Below are 11,192 nucleotides of genomic sequence, written 5' to 3' on the forward strand. Positions count from 1 at the left end.
TGGGGAGTATGTTCCATACTTGTCTGGGGGTGGAGAACATCTGGAAACTATGTTTAGTACTTGAATGGGGGGGTGAACTCAGGGGGTGCATTCTGTTAGGGTGTTTGGTGAGGGGTTCTGTGTAGGGGAAGGGCATGAACATTTAGGAAGTACGTTTCATATACGATGACAGGAAAACATCAGTGAAGCATCCTGGTTGCAATTAGAGAGGGGGGCAGTAAGAACATCTGGACAATATGTTGTGCCTGTTTGGTGGGGGGGAATGGGTTGTGTGTGGGGGAAATGTTCCTACCTGGCTGGGGTCTGTATGTGGTGGGGGCAGGGGTAAGCTGTTTAAAAAACTGGGGGCATATTCTATGCTTGGTTCTGGGTCTGGGGGTGTGGGTATGGAGAACATATAGGGAGCCTCTGCCTTCGCTCCCGGTTGGGCTAGGCTGGGCTGGGCTGGGGTTCGGGAACAGGGTGACTGGCTGGATTCTAATAGCTCCAAACCCAACTTCACCCTGGAAACACTCCAGGAGGCGGCAGGTTTAGCATGAAAGGGGAGGGGAAAGGATAAAAGGGGGTGCCTAAACTCCGGAGCTCAAAGCGCAAACCTCGGGGGATCGTTCTAAAGCCCTGAAGTGGGAAGTTAAAAAGTCAGGTTGTCCACTTATCTCTTCCATACACGTATATATAGATATACCACCACCCCTCTTCCTAACCCTCTCTCCCAGTCCCTATCCAGAGAACACACCAGCAGCTTACCTTTCCCCAGCGGGGTCGACGTTCTCGGAGACTTGGGCCGGCGAGTTGCAAATCCCCCAGAGAAAGCATCCGCCAGCCGGGGCAAGAGGGAGCCGAACCCGGGAAGCACTGGTGGAGTCTGGGGAAGGTTGCCTTCGGGGGCGCAAAGACAAGCTGGATGGGGGGGGCGCCTTAGTGGCCGCCAGCCCCAAGTCCCTGGGCTCCAGATCCCAAGCCACAGAGGACGTAAATCCACACACACTCGCAGACCTCGCGTCCCCCTCCCCCTCCACAAAAAACACGGCAGCCGGAGCTGAATTGTCCCCTCCCGAAGCCCCCGGAGCCGTGGAAGCGCTGCAAGTCCCGCACGCGTCGCGGGACGCCCGCTACCGCCGCCGCTTACATCCAAGGAGGCGAGCGCAGCCTCGGGCGGCCCGAGGGCGCCCGGCTCAGCGCAGAGCAGCGCCTGCCCGCCCGCCCAGGGAGAGCCTGAGCCCGAGCCCAGAGCCGCCGCCGCCGCCGCTGATCTCCGCAGATCCCTGCTCTGCCGCCGCCGCCGCCACCGCTCCCTCTCTCCTGCCGCCGCCGCCGCCGCCGCCGCCTCTCTCCCCTTCTCTTCGAATCTTGTCCCCCCCCTCCTCCCTTCCTGAGGGGGAGGGGAGCCCGGGGGGCGGGGCGGGGAGGAGAGAGGGATTTTTCCCCCCCTCTCCCCCTTCTTCTTTGCCTCCCGAATCTCGCTCAGTGCGACTAGATCCCGAACCTCCAGCCAGAGGCTACATTAAGGATTACATCAGGGCTTATAAACCTTCCAGATCACACATTAGAAGGGGGAAAGGGGGGGAGGGGGAGAAAAAAGGGGAAAGGGAAGGGGGAGGAAGGAAAGGGAAGAAAGAAGGAAAAGAAGAAGGGGAGAAATAGAGGAGAGAGAAGGGAGAGAAGGAAGAAATAGAGGGAAAGGATAGGGACAGGGGAGAGAAGGAGTGAACAAACATGGGAAAGAGGGAAGGGAGGGGAAGAGAGAAAGAAAAAGGAGAGAAAGGGGAGGAGTGAAAGCTGGAGGGAGGGATAAAGACAGACATGGATAAAATGCCCGCACACACGGAGCAGAGTGGTGTGTGTGTGCGTGTGATGTGATGTGTGTGTGAGAGAGTGAGAGAGAAAGAAGAAGAGAGGGAGAGGAGAGGAGAGGAGAGGAGAGAGAGAGAGAGAGAGAGAGAGAGAGAGAGAGAGAGAGAGAGAGAGCTTTCTGTACAATCCAGCCAGGAGACAGCAGTTTGATCCCTGCCTCTCACTTCCCAGTAGCATCCGGAAAGGGGGGGGGGGGGGTGGGGGTAAGAATAGGTAGGGCTGAAGGAAGGGTAGATAGATAGCTAGGATTAGTGGATGGAAGAAAAGAGCAGTATGTTACGGAAAGACTGGTGGGTGGCTAGAAGGATGGATGGGGTGATTGGATGGATAGGAGAATGGTTAGAAGGAAAGATGGATGGGAAGAAGGAAGGAAGAACTAGCATATATGGATGAAAGGATACATGGGCATGTGGGCGGACAGAAGTGTGGGTAGGTGGGTAGATAAGAGGTTGGGTGAGTGGATGGAAGAATGAGTGGGTGAAAGCATGGTTGAGTGGCTAGAAGGATGGCTGTAAAGCAATGACTGTTCTCTCTGTGTTCTCTCCTTCCTCTGTAATGGACATGGAGAGAGGGGGTCTGGAAGTCTGCCTAGTGTTATGATGTGTAATGAAACCTCAGAGTGAAGTACTCTTATACTTTCCTGACCCTGGGATGCACCATTAGCACCTCACTACTGTCTCCAATTTGCTCTGGAGCCTCTCTGATCCTGAGGGACAGGCAAAGGTTAAAAGAGGGAAGACTTTGGCTGCCAAGGCAGATGGGGCCAGAAGAGAGTTAGATCACAAATAATATTTGTGATTTATACTTGAGAATCTATGCTTGTACCTTCCTTTACTGCTGCGACTTTTTTTAATTTACTGAGCAAAGCTTTGTGTTAACCCTGTAACTGTATAGAAAGATGCTAGGTTTTCTTTGTTCATTTAGGCCAAGAGCTAGGGAACTAGAGTAATCCAGAGACTAAGGAGAGACTGGTGGCAGAAACCAGTAGGCCACTAAATCTGAGGGGGGGAGGGTGGTTCAGATCAATTCCATTTAACTCAAGTTGAAAAGGAAGAAGTAGAATCTGAGGTTCAGTAGTGGATGTTGGTTCCTGAATACCTGAATCTCTATTTACAAAAGTGGATAGGTGGATAGGTGAAAGGATGGATGGGCAAGTGAATGCACGTAAGGGTGGGCGTCTTGATGGATGGGTGGATGAAAAAGTATGTAGATCATAGACAGATGTAAAGGTGACTGGGGTTACGTAGGTGATAAAAAGGTCAGAAAGTAAAGAAAGCAGGTACAAGCTAATTGCCATCAAGGAACACTCCAAAGTTATTTTGTGTGTGAGATATTGGTCTCTACCCATCCCCATTTCCTTCACATTCCCACTCAGAGGTTCGTTTCCACAAGGCTTACCTTTGGCTCCTATACAGGCGTGGGGAGGGGAACAGATTGGGGGATGGAATTTGAAATTCTGAAGAAAAAGAATTGTGGCTGAATTTGGTAGTCAGAATCTCTAAGACAGAAGGCTTCTTTGTGACTTACTTCCTTCGTTCCTCCTTCCTCCTCTCCATCATTGCCTTCCTTCTTCCTTCTCTTTGTTCTCCCCCTCTAGTCTTGGTTCCTTTCCATTTCTTTTTTATCTTTCCTTTCCTTACCAAGTAACTTCTTTCTCAATAGTCAACGATCTGTTCATCCTAATCTAAAGTTCAGGGAGGTCAGTCACTTGGCTAATCCTGAACAGGTGGGATTTGAACTCATGCTTTCAGGACTCCAGATCCAGCTTTCAATGCACAATTGCATTGTTTCAACTCCTATTCAAAATAAAAACAAAAAACAAATTCCTGTAACACCCCCTTTGGGTTCACTATCTCACCATGCACTCACACTCAGAATTTGGGGTTCCTCTTTTGTCAGGGTGGTAGAGGTAACTAGTATTAAAACTCCTGAATTCCCACAGATATGCTTCCCATTATTAACCAAATAGTTGACATCAAAAGACTTTCACAAAAAGGCATTAATGAGAAGGTGTAGCAAGAAAAGATGTTACAAAGCAATAGTTCAAAAGCAGGGTTAGATTCTCCCCTGGCTCACACAAGGTCCTTGGGTAGAGTGGGCTCAAAGTTAGGCTGCTTGTGTGTCACAGGAGTACCTCCCAACTCCTGGCCATAGAATTCCTTTTCTCCCTTTGTGGAATGCTCATGAAGTCCCCTTGTATGGAGTCCCCTGCTGACTTCAAGAATCAATGCTCTTCTACAATCTCTAGCTATGGCTTATGAGGTCACAGTCCCTGAAACTGCCCCATCCTCAAGCAAATCTTTCCATATCTTTGTCAAGCACTTTCTCTTTTGTCAACCATTCCAACTCCCTCTGGAGGAGTTTTCTATAGAATCTAGAAATTGGTGGGACCTCTGGTGGCGTTTCTTAACTCACCCACATACTCCCTTCTTTTTAGAATTCTTTAAGATCAGAAAACAATAAAAGAAACAAAAGTGCAGTGTGTTCACAGACACATGGCAGCTGGGTGGGAGAGAGATGGAGCAGTTACACTTCCTCCCTCCCAGCAACTCACAGAAGTTTAGCCTTGGAAAAGAGTGACAGATTGTGGAAGGTCCTTCTTTGTGTATTCGAACCCAGTTCCTGCTCAGCATCTTCTGAGCCAATGGTTCTTTTGGCTTCAGAGCCAGTCAGAAGACCATCACACTCATCCCCCAATACCAATCCTTCCATCATTCAGAAGTTGGCTCCCCAAAGTTTAACATTGGATTGAAACCAGTCAGGGAAGATCTGAATATGCTCCATATAATCCACCAGGAAAGGCAAATTCAAGTATGTTCTAAAAACTAGATCTTCATGGGACAATCCCTCCATTAGACAAACTGACACACACATAGATATGTCTGTATGTCTTTGTGTGTGTATAGACACGAGACATTTATGCATATCTATGCACACATTACTCCATGCCCCCTCACTAGGACTTTGCCAAGGAAACTTAATAGAATGATAGTGTCATTATATGGCAAAGAAGCAAACAAGAGAAATGGAGCTGAAGGAGTACTGTGAGTTTGCTTTCTACTCATGTTTCTCCTTCCATGTTTGAATCCCTATAACAGAATGAAGAGAAAGCAGGCAGAGCAGAGACATTGTATTATGGTGTAAAACATGAAAAACTGGGGAGAAATGCAATTGGACAGATATAGTGGCTGGTGTAGATATTGCAGATGAGTTCCCTCTTTTCCTGAATCATTTTACTGGGTAAAGGTGGGGGGCAACCTAACTCTTCTTTACTCTTCTGATGACTCTGTTTTTGGTTGTCTCTCTTACTGGTAGGAAGATGATGTGGGGGAAGGGAATGAATTCAACATATCCCTTTAAATGCATATCTGCATTACTATTATATTTTAAAATATTATTAAAAGCATTACCATTTAGAATGATTAGTACCTAAATTTATAAGTACTTAGTTTGAATGGAGAAAGGGAAAGTGGACTTAAAAGGCAAAAATGTCTTCTTTAGATTAGACCACGGGGGGGGGGCAAACTGATAAGAAAATTTCTTCAATTTTAGTTATCTCTGAGCTATTCCAGACTGCTTTGAACCTGGAGAGAGATTTAATAAGGAAATAAACCAATAGCAGTGAAAGGTGGAGATTGATATTTATTCAGATAATCACCCCTCTTTCACACAGTACCCATTGCTTTACTTGGCTACTCATAAATGTACACTATTTTTGAAAATTGGAAAGAGAAAAGAGGGAGAGTTGGCATTATAGGGTTGAAAGAAGTCAGAAAAGGGAAATGGTAAAAGGGAGAAAGGAAAAAAAAATGCCCTGGGGGCAGGGCAGATACAGAGATGGAAAGTTAGGTTATTGGTGAGATAGAGCAAACTGGAAAAGAACTGGACTTAGAATTTGTAAGCCAACCTCTGAAATGATCTCTGCCACATATTGTCTCTGTAAACTTGGACAAATCATTTAAGTTTCTGTTTTATGTTCTCTACAGGTATCAGTTTCTTCCTCTATTGAACTAAATGGACTCTGGGGGATAGTCTAGATCAGTGGGTCTCAAAATTTTTTGTTTTAGAATCTCTTTACAATTTTAAAATTTATTGAGGATATCCCAAAGAGCTTTTGTTCATCTAGATTATATTTATTAATATGTACTCCATTAAACATTAAAGTATCTTATTATTATTAAGGTTTAACCTTGCAGACCCCACAAAGGGGTCCTAGGAGACCCTCATCCAAATATTCTTTCCTTTCTTTCTATTCAATGGATAGTAGAATTCTAAATATTGCAAGCATTCAGAAAGATTCAGAATCACATAAGACCTGTTAGCCTTTCCTTTAAGTGAGAAGAAAGCTTGGAATACATTATTCCAAAAGCAAAAATATAAACTCACAACCAAAAAATAACTTACTGTGAAATTTTGAGTATAATTTTATGGGGGAGAAAAGGGGATTTTTAATGGAATAGAGGACTTTCAGACATTTCTAATGAAAAGAACAGAGCTGAGTGGTAACTTTGAAATGCAAACAAAAAAGTCAAGAGAAACCTAGAAAGATAAATTTATTTCAACAACTATAAGGGGTGGTATAATGCTACAGTGCTAAGATTCTGATATGGAGAGAGAAAAAAATATTTCTTCCAAACCTTAATGTTTTTTTCAAAGGGTGTTGGCTGAGTTGAGTTGTTTGTTGTTTTTTTTTTAATGGAGAACTTGGAGTTTAATTGATTCTATTAAGAGGGTAGAAAAGTTCTGCTAAAAAGGGAGGGTTAAAGAGGAAGAAGGGGATGGAACTTACTCTTTCACATAATTGGAGATGCTTTGAGAGAAAAATATACATGTAGGATGGGATAGATGGGAAGAGTGGACATCAGATGAACCTCACTCTTATCTGAAATGGACAAAGAAAAGGTGAACACATACATACAGAATTGAATGTATAAATACACAAACTTAACAGGGAAATTGAAAAATGAAAGAGAAGAGTTAGTAAAGAGGATAATACCAGGCAGGGAATAGGTCTAAGGAAAACAAACTTCTTGATCCTGAAAGGAGGGGAGAATAGTAAAGAGAAAAAAAAAGTAATGATCTTAAAACTAAGAAGCTGCTCATCAATTGAGGAATTGGTGAATAAATTATGTTATATTATTGTAATGAAATATTACTGTGCAGTAAGAAATTGAAAAAAAAAGATTTTAGACAATTTTGGGAAGAATTAATGCAGAGTGAAAAAAAAAATGGATCCAAAGAACAATTTATACAATGACAACAGCATTGAAAAGAAAAAAGTAACTTTGAAAAAATTTAAGAATTCTAATCAAAGAAATGAGCAACTATGCCTCCACAGAACCTGTGATGAAGCATGTTACTCCATTTTCTGATAGAGCTAATAGAGTTAACATATGAAGGGCATGCTTTTTTTTTTAGTGTAGCCACTGTGTGTACGTTTGCTTTGAAAGGAGAGAAAGAAGAAAAAGTGGAAGAAGAAGAGGAAAAGAAGAGGAAGAAGGAGGAGGAGGAGGAGAAGGAGAAGATGAAGAAGAAAAGGAAGACTGGGGGAAGTGGAGTAGGAGGGGGAGAAGGAGGGAGAGGAGGAGGGAAAAAAGAGAAGGTCCATTGAAATACATTTTTGAAATGCACAGAGGAAAACAGAAGGAAGTAAAGAAGAAAACATAGACAAGCGAGACAATGGTGAAAAAAATGTGTTGAATTTATTTTGTTGGTGCATGTGGGAGGAGTTGTGAATACAATGGAGAAAATGAATGGAAAAGAGGGGGAAAAACATGATTTTTCCTTGATAACTGGGTCAAATTAAAATCTGTTAGTTTTTCTAAGTGCTATGTGTATATGTCTTCTCTTCTTATGTTTTTCCCTTCCTTTCTTTCCTCCCACATTTCTGCTATCCCTAAATCTTTCTGCTGTCTCCTCTCTTTATTCTCCATTTCTTCTCCTGCCTTAGTCTTCTTCCCTCTTGTCCTTTTTTCCCTCTCCCTTTTGTGGGATCTAGAGCTGGAAGGAACTTCAATCATCTAGTGCAACTCCTTCATTTGACTGATAAAGAAACTGAGTTAAGGGAAAATGTGTTGTCAAAAGCTGTGTAGCTGGAATGCCCCAACTGGAAACCAGTTCTATTTTTCTCTTTCATCACTTTCACTCTATTTCTATTTTTCTCCTCTACACAAAATGTAATTCAACAAACATTAAGCACCTACTATGTGCAGTACCCCATGCTCAGAGTTAAAGCTTTTGTAGTGCCAGAAATATTTATAAAGATATAAAAATGGCATAATCTTCACTTTCGAGGAGTTTATAGTCTAAGAGATTGTAAGCTACTTGGGATCCAGCCCCCCTCCTCCACTTTATTCATAACCTCCATATCTGTAGAGTTTTCACATTTACATGTTTCTCTCCCCACAACAACCATCTGAGGTAGCATTATCCATATTTTACAAATAAAAAGAAAAAGCCAATCTGAGGCTCAAAGATGTTGTGATTTGTCTGCAGTCATCCAGCTAGTAAATGTTAGAGCTAGGAGTGGGACCCAGATCTTCATTGCTTCCTCTCCACCAACCACCACCCTAATAATTCCCACCCTAATATCCTCAGACCCAAGGAAAAGTCTTTCTTTCCCCTAAGACCCATTCAAGTGTCTTTCCTCTGTCTCTTGTACTATATATTGTAGCCTTCCCAGACAAGAAATTCTTTTTGATACCTACCTGAAATCCCTCCCTTTGCAGGTTATGCTTATCCTATTTGTCTTTCATCCAGAAGCTCAGCTTCACCCCTATTATCATCTTAGAGCCACAAATTGTGGACTTGAAGACCTTCACTAAGTGACTCTCCTGACAGTCTCCTCTTCATACCTCCTCATACTCCACACTTCATACCTCATGTCATAATTCTCATTCCTTCAAGTTTTCCAGTACCTTCAGTACCACTCCATCCCTCCCCTGGATCTTGCCTCAGTTTGTCACATTTCCTTTTGGATGTGGAACTCTGACCCAAAGAGGGCCAAGACTAAGTAAAAGGGATAAAGACCTCAGTGTTGTAGGATCATAGATTATTAAGCTTAGAACCAGAAGGTACTTTGAAAACCCTCATTTTATAGAGATGGAGACAGAGGACCAGAGACAGGAATGACCTTGCCCAATAAGGCAGCAAAGTTGGGAATGCTGAACCCCTTGTTTTTGCCACTGAGATATTACCTTGCCATGTTCTGATAGATATGCTCGATTCCTGACATGATTGGTATTTAGAGGTCCATTCTAATTCTGAGATTCTCTTTTGCAGGATGACTAAAACTAGCCTATTGGACCTTAAGGGTTGCTAATTCCAATGTCATGTGCCTAATACCTAATGCAATGATACATGAGAGTTTCTGCTTTCCTCTCATTCAGAGTGAGGTCCCTCCTGGGGTCACCATATTCATCACCATCACTAGCATTCTAAAATTAGAAGGAACTTCTGTGGGCATCTCTGCCAACTTGTACTTGAGTATGCACCTACTATAAATGATAACTCAGTCTCCAGTGGAAGACCTCCACTGATGGACTACTCACTACCTGAGAAGGTGGCACGTTCCACTGTTGTAAGATTTGCTTTCTTATACAGAGTGAAAATCTTCCTCTTGGTAGCTTCTACCTATTTTTCTTCATTTTGCTTTCTGGATAACCTTCCTTATCAATAAAAGCTCTTTAAATATTTAAAGATAGAGATCAAGCTTCTTCTCTTAAACACTCTCCTCCCTCATCCTCACCCCACTCCCAGTTTTCTCTATGCTAAACATTCACCACTCCTTCATTGATCATGGGATAATAGAATGGTTTTCAGTTACCTCACCATCCTAAAAGCCCCCCTCCGACTCCAATTTGTCAATGTCCTTCCTAAAATGTGGCTCCCAGAACTAAACAAAATACTCCCTGTGGGGGAGGCCCATAGCAGAGAACAGAGAAACTTTAGCTTCTCTTGTCCTGACTCTACGCTTTAAGGCAATGTGGCAGGAGATCACTATATAGTTTGTTCCTACTGCTAATGCATTCTGATCTTGCAGTCCACTAAAACCCTCAGGTCTTTTTCATATGAAATGCTGTCTAATCATGCCACCCCCACCTCATTCTTATGCATTTGATATTTTAGAAGCTCAAGCACAGGATATCACATTTCTCTCCAACAAATTTCAGCTTGTTCGCTTCATCCATTATTCCAATCTGCTGCGATAATTTTGCATCCCAATTAGGTTGTAGGTGCACTATCATTATCACCATATCCACTGGCACCATCTATCTATTGGTGCATTCAACAGAGTATCTCCATAACCACAATCCTCATCATTTTGCTGTCCCAATTACTGTCAACCTTTTCCCAACTGTCCGCCTTTCCCAGTTAGGATCTCTCTGAGCCAGTCTCTCCTCCAAGTTTCTGCTAATGAAAAATTTCCTTTCCAGTACTTGACTTGGATCTCAGCCCTTGGAAAGGCCATTTAAGAAATGGTTAAGAGAGAAGCTCTGCCCCACTCCCTAAACTGAAAGAAAGTTCACCTCCTGATGGATGTTGACTCTGACAGATACTAGGATGGTGTGACTAACTGTTAGCCTCATAGATAAAAGCATCATACATAAGATATTTTCTGATTCTTTAATTTAACATATTAGGAAACTGAGGCTTATGAAAGAGAATTGACTTTTCTAAGGTAGGAGAGAAAATAACTAACAGAACCTGTATTTTTAACTCAAATCCTCTGCTTCTAAGTCCAGTACACTTTTCATTACAATGCCCTACTAATTTACAGTTCTTATAGATAAATTGTAACTCTACATTTGAATTTCTTAAAGCCCAGTTCAAATATCACCTCTTTCAAGAAGCCTTCCTTGGTGCCCCCGGTCAGGAATGACCATCCTTGCTAAAACTTCACAGAGTAGTTGACATTTATCATTTGATATTGTATATCATAGTTATATATGGGTCTATGCTTTATTCCAATGCTGGACTGGGAACTCAATGAGGCCTCAATCTTGTTCAATTTTTTAATGTTCCTAGCTCCTAGAACCATTACTGAATGGAAGGAATCAGGGGGTCAGTTCATGTTTCTGCTTTCTGCACTTGCGAGCCATGGCCACCAAGGGGCGTCTAGAATTACTACTAGAGGCAGAGAAAATGGAAATTCAGGGAGTCAACAGAAGGGGAAAGATCATCTCAGCCTTCTTGGCCTTTCCCTTCAGAGAAGGCTCTGACTGAACAGTCAAGGGGCCCTGTCTCCTCCTCACATATGGGACTACTCGAGGACGGCAGCAGCATCTTGCCCATGTTCCATAAACCCTTATAACTCTTCTCTGATCTGTCTCTATAGA

At 43.1% G+C, this 11,192-nt stretch overlaps 1 protein-coding gene across 2 annotated transcripts in view; it reads right to left on the reverse strand.

Annotated features, from left to right (window-relative positions):
- The window catches only part of ADGRB1 (adhesion G protein-coupled receptor B1), a 262,780-nt gene extending 261,042 nt beyond the window's left edge, over positions 1–1,738 (reverse strand). Inside the window, exon 1 of one of the 2 annotated variants that reach the window (XM_072602911.1) lies at positions 748–1,738. The gene's annotated coding sequence lies outside the window, so the exon portion shown is untranslated. The remainder of the gene's footprint in view (positions 1–747) is intronic. The other variant, XM_072602909.1, reaches the window with a different exon arrangement.
- Between the last annotated feature and the right edge of the window lie 9,454 nt (positions 1,739–11,192).

This window comes from Notamacropus eugenii, chromosome 4 (genome assembly GCF_028372415.1).
Source record: "Notamacropus eugenii isolate mMacEug1 chromosome 4, mMacEug1.pri_v2, whole genome shotgun sequence".
NCBI classification, from domain to species: domain Eukaryota; kingdom Metazoa; phylum Chordata; class Mammalia; order Diprotodontia; family Macropodidae; genus Notamacropus; species Notamacropus eugenii.